Source organism: Podarcis erhardii (assembly GCF_964252035.2).
Source record: "Podarcis erhardii genome assembly, chromosome: 14".
In the NCBI taxonomy this organism is placed as follows: domain Eukaryota; kingdom Metazoa; phylum Chordata; class Lepidosauria; order Squamata; family Lacertidae; genus Podarcis; species Podarcis erhardii.
Genome location: NC_138503.1, coordinates 10,938,359 through 10,949,331, shown reverse-complemented (window position 1 = coordinate 10,949,331; position 10,973 = coordinate 10,938,359). Strand labels below are relative to the sequence as shown.

At 42.1% G+C, this 10,973-nt stretch overlaps 1 protein-coding gene across 10 annotated transcripts in view; it reads left to right on the top strand.

The window, feature by feature from the left end:
• Window positions 1-213: 213 nt before the first annotated feature.
• Window positions 214-10,973, top strand: part of MYO9A (myosin IXA) — a 181,598-nt gene continuing 170,838 nt past the window's right edge. For 6 of the 10 annotated variants that reach the window (XM_081838610.1, XM_081838611.1, XM_081838612.1 and 3 more), the window contains exon 1: window positions 218-446. The gene's annotated coding sequence lies outside the window, so the exon portion shown is untranslated. Of the gene's footprint in view, window positions 447-2,581; window positions 2,664-10,973 lie in introns of all 10 variants that reach the window. The other 4 variants (XM_081838606.1, XM_081838614.1, XM_081838607.1 and 1 more) reach the window with 3 other exon arrangements.

Genomic DNA, 10,973 nt, shown 5'->3' with positions numbered 1-10,973 from the left:
CGCTCGCTCGTGCGCGCGCGCGCGCGCGACTTGGGCGTGTTCTCCTCACAGCTCGGCGGAGGAGGGGGCCCGAGAGAGAGAGAGCGCGCGAAGGGCGGGGATTGATGAGGGAAGACGAGGCGTGATTGGAGAGGAGGGCTTTGCGCGTGCCTTCGTGTGTTTCTGTGTGTGTGTGTGTGTGCGCGCGCGCGAGGGAGGGGGCGGGGGGCAGAGGAGCGAGGCGAAGCGGCGTCTCCCTCACAGAGCGGCGGAGGGTGGGGGCGAGGGAAGGGAGGCTGAGGAGCGCGGACGCGAGGCGGCAGCAGCAGCAGCAAGAGGAGGAGGCGGAGACTGCGGCGCGGCGGTGCTGGCGGTCGTCGTCGTCGTCGTCTTCCCCTCCCCGCCTCTCGCAGCCCGTGAGGGGGCACGATAAGCGGAGGGATGCGGCGGCCCCGCCCGACCCACAGGTGAGGCGCCTTCCTCTCATTCCCCGGAGTCCCCGGGCACCCAATCCTGCCGGCTTGGCGGCTCTTCCTTCCTTCCTTCTGCTCCTCTCAGTGCAGCCGGTTATGAGGCGGCGGGGGGCGACGCGGCACCGCGGACGGAGCCCTTCGCAGCCGGGCTTCCTTTCTCCTCACGGTCTCCGGTCGGCACCTGCGGCCGCCTCTGCCGCCCCGATGCCTCCTGCTTCCTTCGTAGCCTGACGGGCGGGAAGAGAGGAAATGGTTGGGAGGAACGGGGGAGGGGGGGGCAACCTAGTCCTAATCCTAATCCTGATTCTAATCCTGACGGAGCGGGTGGCTGGGCAGGTTTCTAGTCCCTTGCATCCTAAGCGGGGTGGGAGGGAGCTGCGGGATGTTCATTCATTCCAGGGCACCGGTAGCCTTCCTTCTCCCTCTGCCTTCCGGCTTTGCTGGTTCTGTCCACCGTCAGGGGCTCCCGGGTTCCTCTGCGTGTTTCTCACGAAATGTATTAAAAAGATTCCTCCCCCAGCCCCCCTTCTAGATATTACCTTTTTTTCCCCCTTTGGAAACTGCTTGCAAGGTCATGGAGCCTTCTGCTTCGCTACCCACCCCCATCCCTGCGGTGTGGATGTAGTATGAGATCATCCATTTTTGGAACCCTGCTACAGTGTCTTGTATTTCTGGCACTGTTGGGGGGAAAAAAATGATGGTTGCTGTTGCATTGCATGTGTCTGGGGCTGAAATCTGGGCTACAGCTGCTCCATTGTGATCCAGATGAAAAGATTCCTGGCCAGGCTGGCTGATAAAAGTAAAACCAAAAACACTTTCTCCCTCTCCTACACGATATAGAGGGTCTTTTGCCTGCATCTCTTAAATTTCAGAATTCTCCACTTCCTTAAGACTTTGTCAGTGAAAACTTTTGTATTTCAGTTTTTTTTCTTTTATTCTTTGCAGCTGTGTGTACTCGATAACAAAGCAACCTTTTCTTATACTTCAGTGTAATAGCAGGATTTCTGGAAGTAGCTATGACTCTTAGTTTAGTCTGTGGGTTTGCTGTGCAGTTAGAACACTGCAGTATGGAGACAAATCAGTACATTCTGTCACATCACTGCTAAGCAGTGTTGGACTGAAACATCACTGTAAGCTATAAAGGATGCACAGAATTTGTTGTGGGTATGTTTTCCTCAAGGGTATTTTCAACATGACTCTGCAGTGTGGATAGCATTGTATATAGAGCTTTTGGGCTTAAATGTAAAAATCCTTTAAAATGAAGCATCAAGTGTGAAAAGGTTTATATCCTGGGTTAGCCAGTGTTTGTTTTACTCTTTCAGTAATGACAAGCCATGCAATCCCCACTCTTTCTTGTGTCATGTTGTGCTTTTTTTCTAAGCCTTCTTAAAAGCAGGCTTTAGTGACTGGGTGTTTGGCAGCAGCATCAACAGAAAATTGGCTCAAAGCCGCCCTACCCCAGCCCACCCCAACCATTTCAGCAAGCTTCCCTTTTAATACACAAACACACACATTTCAGTCTGTGCACTCCACTGCTCTTGTACATAGTGTATTATGTCTCCTGACCCTTTCCCCCTAAAAAACCCTTGATCAATTTTCTGCAGAAATGAAATTAGCAAAGCTCCCTTTTAGAGGAGGAAAAATGGTTATACAGCAGTGTAGGAGAATGAATGTATTACTCTAAGGAACTTGCATGTGAGTCCTGCAAGGGTGAAAATGTAGCTCAGGATCACTTTGCAGGATGGTGTGGATTTTTTTTTTTTTAAAGGAAGGGACCATAGCCTTTTCAAAGTTAAGCTCTTCTAAATCCATTCGAATTTGTGGAATTACTGAACAAGCATTTGACTTTCTTCCATCAATACCAACAGAATCGAAAAGTTATTAACTTTGGGTGGATTATGTTTAGCATTATTAAGCATGCAAGTCCATAAATAATCCAGAAAGAAGTACAAGCCTTCCATGGTAACATGCTATGGAAACAAGACCAAATAAATTATTTTGCTATTTGTCCTCAGATGTTGAAAATTTGTACAAAAACTAGAAATTGTCAGGCTCCTTAAAATGACTAGTCATGCTGAATGGCTTGCACACATTAAGCAAGATTTTTATACTTTTCTTTATCCAAACAGCTGGCCACCATGTGGTATCACAAACTGCTTTCTACAGTTCTCTCAATTCAGCCAGGCTTTCTTATGTGACATTGGCAATGAGGTGGGAGACTGTTGTTGAGAAACACAACTTGAAAGCCCCTTTGAGTACATAGAATTAGATGCACTTTGCTTTGGATCCTAGTCTCAGTTTTGTTGATTAGGAAAATTGCCCAAGACTTACATAACAGGTCTGTACCGGCTGCATTTAATATTAAAGAGAGCCACATATAATTATGTACTGCTAGTATCTAGGAATGTATGTTTTACATAAATTTTATGTGATTTAGTTATCATGATGCAAAAATAAAAAACATACTTATTTTCATTCATTATATTTTCAACACAGCTGTTGAAAGCCCTTTAAATCAAATAAATACCTGCCTGTATAACTCCCCCAGTCCTTGCAGTAGCTCTGCTTTAATAGATACTATTGAAAATGTTAGCTATAAATTGATACGAAACCTACTGAACTCAGACAAAAGCTTTGTTAATTTTTAAATAAAGACAACCTATATTCCATTTATGAAAGGTGAGGTTATAGAATTACATGGCAAGTTGTAGGAATCAGAAAAGGTAGATATGTTTTAAATGTGTACTTATTAGTATAATAAGCACAGAGTTACAAGCAAGCAGTTAATATTACTAACTGTTCACGGTTCAGGTATTTGATGCTACAATCAACTAAAAGAAGTTTCTCTGTTCCTTTCATATGAATTTAATAACTGTATACCATACAGTGTTTTTGTATATGCCTGCTAAAGATAATAAAATGTGTAAATGAAACTTAATCAGCTGTGCAGTATACTAACCACAGCGACCATGTCACTAACAAGCACCACAGTGCATGAGAGCATCTGGTGTAAGTTGTTTGGTTTTCATTTAATGTTGTTCATCACCTAAAAAATAGAAAAAAAAACTAAAGAAAGATAAGTTTGTCAACTGTATCTCCTTTACATGTGGCCAAAAGTCTTTACAGTGGTGCCCCGCAAGACGAACGCCTCGCAAGACGGAAAACCCGCTAGACGAAAGGGTTTTCCGTTTTGGAGGCGCTTCGCAAAACGAATTTCCCTATGGGCTTGCTTCGCAAGACGAAAATGTCTTTCGAGTTCCTGCGGGGTTTTTTCCCTCCCCCCCCTTTTCCTAAGCCGTTAAGCCGCTTATCAGCTGATCTGCTGATAAGCCGCTTAACAGCTGATCGCTAAAAACCGCTAATAGCGCTAATCCGCTAAGCTGTCAATGGGCTTGCTTCGCAAGACGAAAAAACCGCTATATGAAGAGCCTCACGGAACGGATTAATTTCGTCTTGCGAGGCACCACTGTATTCGCTGTATAGTTTGCGATGTCATACTTCACTGTTTAAAATCAAATTTGAGCATGGTTTGAGAAATATTTGCTGATATTTTGAAAATTATATATAGTAAGGTTTGTATTCATATAATTGTTTGAACTGTTTGGCTTTAGAAAAGCTTGAAAGCATTAGTTGATATCCAGCTAAGTCATACCTGGAATAGACTCATCAGGATCGATGGACTTAAGTAATTTAAGTTCCCTGATTTCAGTGTATCTTCTCCATGAATCAGCTGAATATCACCTTCTGTTTCAGTAGATCTAGTAGTTTTTTCATGAAGTTATGCTTAGGAGGGTAACTTAGTATATTACTGTGGCTGTCTGATTAAAATGTTGCAGTTTTTTTTTTACTTTATCATGAGAATTCATATTGATAATTCATATATATTTATGGAGTTTTGCTAATGTCTGCTCTTACAGTGTTATAGTATGGCAGCAACTTTAGGGAAAGTTGTGAAAGAATAGACATAGCAGCTAAAAATATTTACTTAAAAGGAAATTGAGTGCTTTGTTTCATCTCTTGCTTTGACTAATGATAGTCACCCATCAGGTGGTTATTACACAACTAGACTTTAGTATCATTTTATCTTTGCTTCAGTTTTTACAAGAAATCTTAAGGATAGAAAGTGACTTTTTGCTTCCCTGCCAAAGTTTATGTAATGGGGATTCTATACATATGTAATATTCTCATATACGGAGCACTGAGGCTGAGGTGCCAGATAGTAGACGTGTACATCTTTATAAAGGGTCACAAAAGGTGCTTTGTCCTTAAAGATGAAAAGTTTTATTTATGCTTAACTTCCAGTTGTGTCTTACCATAAGTTGGTATTTGGTGTTAATATGAATGTAAGAAGATCCCTGCTATGTCAGATCAAAGGCCTATCTAGTCTAGTATTTTGTTCTCATGGTGGCCAACCAGATGCCTATGGGAAGTCCACAAGCTGAGTACAACAGTGTTCTGCACACTTGTGAATCGCAGCAACTGGTGTTCAGAAGCATAGTTCCTCTGACAGTATCACCACCATGTCCAGTAGCCATTGATAGTCTAATAAGGCAAAAATTTGTCCCAAATCTATTTTAAAATCCAAGTTGGAGGACGTTAATACATCTTATGGCACTGACCTCTATAGCTTAACATTGTGCTGTGTAGAGAAATACCGTATTTTTCGCTCTATAAGACGCACCAGACCACAAGACACACCTAATTTTTGGAGGAGGAAAACAAGACAAAAAATATTCTGAATCTCAGAAGCCAGAACAGCAAGAGGGATCGCTGCACAGTGAAAGCAGCAATCCCTCTTGCTGTTCTGGCTTCTGGGATAGCTGCGCAGCCTGCATTCGCTCCATAAGATGCACACCCCCCCCTTACTTTTTAGGAGGGAAAAAGAGAGTCTTATAGAGGAAAAAATATGGTACCTCTCTTGATCTGTCCAACATTCAGCTCAATTGGATGGCTTTGATCCTGGGTTCTGGTATTAAAAGAGAGGAATAGAAATGTCTCCACTGCATACATTTTATTTTTTTTACATCTTCATCATGTCCCTGCTTAGATGCCTTTTTTAAAAATATAATTATCATCACTTTACACATGCTTTTTCAAACTGCTTTCAATCCTTGCTTGTTTTTTACTATCCTGAACAATTTGGTGTTATGGGCAAACCTGACTACCACATTGATCACACCTAACTCTGGGTCATTTATGAAAAAGTTCAAAAGAACAGGACCCAATGCCAATTCTTAGGGCTTACTTTTTTACATCCCTCCCTTGTAAGAACTGTCCATTTATTCCTGTTCTCTGCTTCCTGTTCCTTAACCAGATATTCATAAGATGACATCTCCTCTTATGCCATGACTTCTAAGGTTAATTGGGAGTCTTTAGTGAGGTGCTTTGTTGAATTTTCAAATTCTAGGCACACAAAGCAACTGATTCACCTTTATCTATATGCTTGCTGGCATTTTTAAAGAACTGCAAAATGTTTGTTAAGCAGGACTTACCTTGGTGGAAGCCATGCTCATTCTACCCTAGTAGAACTTATTCTTCTATATTCTCGGTAATTGATTGATTTGATTTATTGTATTTCTATGCCAATTTTCATTCAAGTGAATCTCAAAGTGGCTTAAAAACAATAAATAACAGTAACATAGCAAAACATAATAGAACATTAAAAATATAGCATAAATCATATAAAATAATTAACAGATCATCAACAAAACAATGATAATCTATAAAACACTTAACAACTAAAAATAAGCTAAACACACTTAACAGCAAAAGTCATATTATATGATAAACAAATCAATACAGCATAAAACAATATCAACATTAACAAAATAGCAAAAACTACAAAAATAAGCTAAGCACTGTTAAGTTTATACACACACACTCCATGCCCCCATAACTCATAATCTTTCACTCTGTTCAGTTCATTTCATTGAAATACGTTCAGTTCAGTGAAATACATAATACATGTTGTTAGGCCAATTCAGCCAGATGTTGCACTGGTTGGGGTCCTTGGGTAGTGGGCCATGGTGGAGACTGGGGTTTTGGGGGGCTTATAAGTGGTAATGTGGATGTTGACTCTAGGTAGCATGCCTATGCACTGTTGATGAGGAACTTGCCCCTGTTGCTCTTAATAATCAGGAGCTCCATTCCGAAACAAAGTCTGAGATGAGCCTGTCCCTCTGGAGTAGTGAGCTTACGGCTGCACTCAGTGTAGAGGTTGTCCAGGAGGTCCAGCAGTACTGCCACACTCAGGATAATCTTACTGTGCTACAACCCATCCACCAACGGCTGCTCCAATTTCCTCAGTTGCTCCTTGGCTGATGTGGTGGCAGAGGAGGCAGCTGTGGCTGCTGAGGGGAGCGAGTAGGGCAGCCAGCTGAGTCTACCATGCAGGAGGGATGGGCCACAATAAAGGCAGTGAGGGTGCCTCAGCAGGGTTCTGGCAGCCTAGATGAGTTGCATCTTGATCTTGGCATCCAGGCTGCTGCCCATGGAAGGCGTAAAGCAGGGGTGTTGGCCAGCAGGGGTGGAGGATGAGATGTTAATTATTGGTGGGCTTCTTCTGGTCGTGGTCTGAAGTAAAATCCTTGGGGCAATGCAAAAGGCAAGGTCCAGGAACAGTACAAGGTCAAACACAGGGCAGTCCAGTGAACGACTAGGTTGCAGGATGAGGAGCTGGTGCAAGTATGTCATTCCAGTCCTTAATTCTACCCTTAATAATGTTTTACACCAGTTTTCCCAAAAGATGTTGGAACAAGCCAGCTGGTCATTTCCTGGATTCCTTCTGGGATCCCTTTTTAAAAATCAGTACTACATTGGCTGCTTTCCAGTCCTCAGATACAGAGGGTGATCTTAGTGACAAGTTACATTTTTTTGTTAGAAGATCAGCAATTTCATATTTGAGTTAAGAACTCTCTAAACCTATCAGTTTGTTGGTTTTTAATTCATCAGTAAGGCCTATAATTTCATTTCTTATCACTATTTTTTGCCTCAGTTCTCACACTCCTTTCCTCAGGAAGTTAGTTAAGGCACAGGAGTCTGCCTTATACCTGCCACTGTGGACAAATGCTAATAATTTTGCTTCTCTGCAGTCCCCCCCCCCTTTAGCACACCTTTGACTCCCTTGTTGCCCAGAGGTCCATCTGCTTCTCTAGTCAGTTGTTGTTTTTTTTTGCTTCTAGCATGTTACTTTCCAATCATAATTTTCTTGATCATATTTTTTTTTTTAACGTTTAGCAATGTACTCATCAAAAACCATTGTTTTTACTTCCCTCATTGCCTGCTGGCACTTATTTTGCCAAAGATTTGAGTTCCTTTTTGTTCTCCTTTGTATGAGATATCCATTTTCTGAAGCTTTTTGCATCCTTTTAACCCTGGGGGTACCTTTCCTATATATTCAAACTGAGCTTCTGTTATTGTGGTTTTCAAAAAACTCAAAGCATTCTGAATATATTTGTCTTTTCTGCTTTTCTCTTTCAACTTTCTTATCACTTCCCTCATTTTTTTGGGGGGGGGGAATTTCTCCTTTTGAAGTCAAATTTTGCTGTTTAAGACTTCCTTCAGAATTGTTAATTTACATATGTTGAATTTGATGGCATTATGGTCACTGTTCCTTGTGTGTTCAATGACATGTCTCGTACCAGGTCTTGGGAGTCATGGTCCTTCTGGTCAGTTTTATAATCTTCTAGGCATATTCTTTTAGGGTACCTATCTCTGAGTAAAACACATATTTACCCAATATTTGTGAGAGTAATAGAAGTCACTCATTAAAGCATCCTTTGGATGTATCCCTGATTTCATTATCTATATCAAGGTCACCCTGGGGATTTTGGTCTGGATTGTGATAGTATGACTCCAATAGTGAATTACTGTCAGAGGCTGATACTACTGCCCATAGTGATTTCTGTAGAAGATTCTTCTCCTTTTCCTATTTCTAGTTTGCTGGACTCCTCTGACCTCTTTGATGTATGCAGTACTGCCACCACCAGTGTTATTTCCTCTGTTCTTCATATAGTTTGTATTCAGAGATAATAATGTCCCACTATTTTCCATTCCAGCCAGTATATCTATACTTTGGTTTAAGACCAAGCATGGCACCTTAACCCTCTTGACATAGAGGCTTCAGCATTAGCATAGAAACACTTATTGAAGACTGTGTGCCTTCAAATGTGTTTGATGTGTGAATTTTGCTATATGGCCCCTTGGCCCTTTTGAATTGCTATCATGTGCCCTGCAATTTCAATGCCTAGTTCTACCCCTTCCCTGTTTTTGATAGTCATAAATGTTTTCACTCTTATCCCTTAGAGGCTGTGTGTGGAATTCACCATGTGAATTTTGCGCCTGACTTTCAGCCACTTGCAACCAAGTGAAAATGCCTGAGCACCAGGATGGCACCTGATGTACTCACCATCTGGAGGTGCATGCCTGGGAATCCTTGGATCTTGCCTGTTTTCACACACTAACAACACATCCTTTAGAATTCCATCTGTGATATTTTATCTGCGCGATCAGACTGAATTTCAGGAACCAAAAAGTCATATTGAATGATTTTTGTGCCATCTTACCCCAGAATGGCAGCTAGACTTTCCATTTTGGCGATTGTAGGTGCAAAATGTGTCTGGCGTCTTGTGAATTTTGAATGCTGCTTCTAACAACGCTACCCCAGTTAGTATCCTTAGTGAGAGGACATTGCTCAGCCCCCAAGGAATGGGTCTCTTGTAAGGAATCATTTCCCTCTTTCTCAGAGTGATGCCCTTCTTCCTTGAGACTCTGGTTTTTCATGACATTGGAGGAGCTGTCAGTAGTGTGAGATGCCACTATCACATCCTTGAAGGCTTCATCCACCAACCTCTCTGAGCTTTTCCAGGTCAGCCACCTTGGCCTCTAGAGAACAAACATATTTCCTGAGAAGCTCATTGCATTGGGCACACTCCTGACTTCTGTCCAGTAGGCAGATAGGTTTGTTAGGTGATGTGCTGTGCAGTACTCTGGATAGCCCTCACACCTTTACTGGCTTTATTCCTGCATACTTGTTGTTTACTTGGGAGTCTGGGATTTGTTTGGTTAAAATAGAAGGGTGAGAGTCGACTGCCCTGGCCTCTTTGCTTGGCTGCTGAGCTCCCAAGCTGCAAAACTTGCTTGTTTTGTCACTAGGGCCAATTCACTTTGTCAGCTGAAGCTCCCCTCTTGCTTGTAAAATAGTCTAGAACATTATTTTACTTATTAGGCACAGATGTGTGTATTGGACTCCTCCTTTCACAAAATATAGTATTTAAATAAATATCATGGTATGTGATATTTTTTTCTTTTTCTTTTTCAAAAAAAAAGTTAAGATTTTGACATGGCAATAAAAGGTAGCTTGGAAAGAGACTGAATTCCTTTCTTCCAGTTTACAGTGTCAAGTGATTTTACAGCATGTTGAGGTTCTGTTTCTGAAATCACTGAAGCAACTGCAATATCTATTAAATAGCAAAATATTTATTTTAAGGTAGATTAAAAGTTAATTCAAGTACTTTAGAGTTTATTTCAAGTATATTTTTTTAAGTTTCTGTAATTAGTATTCACAATTTTTTCAAATATGTTTCCTTTCAAAACTCTTGTTTAGAGATGACTGTAGTCTGTCTGTCTGCCAGCTGGCCATCCCAGCACTTGGACAGTCTTTCCTGAATAGAGGCAATGGCTGTCTCTTCCTCGAGCCATAGAGTGGGGGGGGGGGGTTACATACACTTCCCACAATTATAGTTTCCCCTTTCCTCTGTGTACTAAAAAGTCTTTAGTGATGCCAGCCCAGCATGCCTACTAGCCAAGTCCTGTCCCACCTGCTGCAGAGATTATCTGTTAATAGTGGAAGATGAGATGAGATGGATAAATGCTTCCTTGGCTTGTGTTTGTATTTGGAAGAGTGGGACTGCAATCCAAAATATAGTGGTTCCTTGGTTTATGAACCACTAAGTCCATTCTTAAACCAAAGTGTTCTTAAACCAAGGTGTGCTTTCCCACAGAAAGTAATGGAAAACGGATTAATCCGTTCCAGATGATGAAAAACAACCCCTGAAACAGCAATTTAACATGAATTTTACTATCTAACGAGGCCATTGATCCATAAAATGAAAGCAATAGACCAGGCTGCAATCTACAACCCAGTATAAAAACCTTTACTGCAGCGGCAGCATCCTGCCCACGCCGTCCTGCACTTCACGTGGTCGCCTTTCCACTCGTCTCCAGGGTCAGTCAGGCTTCCCCTCCCCAATCTCTTTCTCCCTCTCTCGGGCTGTGACAGAGGCAGGTGAGACCCCTGGGGACTGCAGGTCTGCCCGAGCTCTGAGGCCTCTAGCCCCCATTTCTCCAGAGGCACAGACGCCAAGACACTCCCCTCCCTCTGCTTAAAGACCCATACAAAATGTGCGCTTTCCTGCCCAGATCCTAGAACTGGCAGCTCTTCTCAGATATATTTAAGCACATGCTGGGTTTTGCTCAAAATTTGAGTTTTCCGAAATATAACCCTACAATGTAATAAACTTA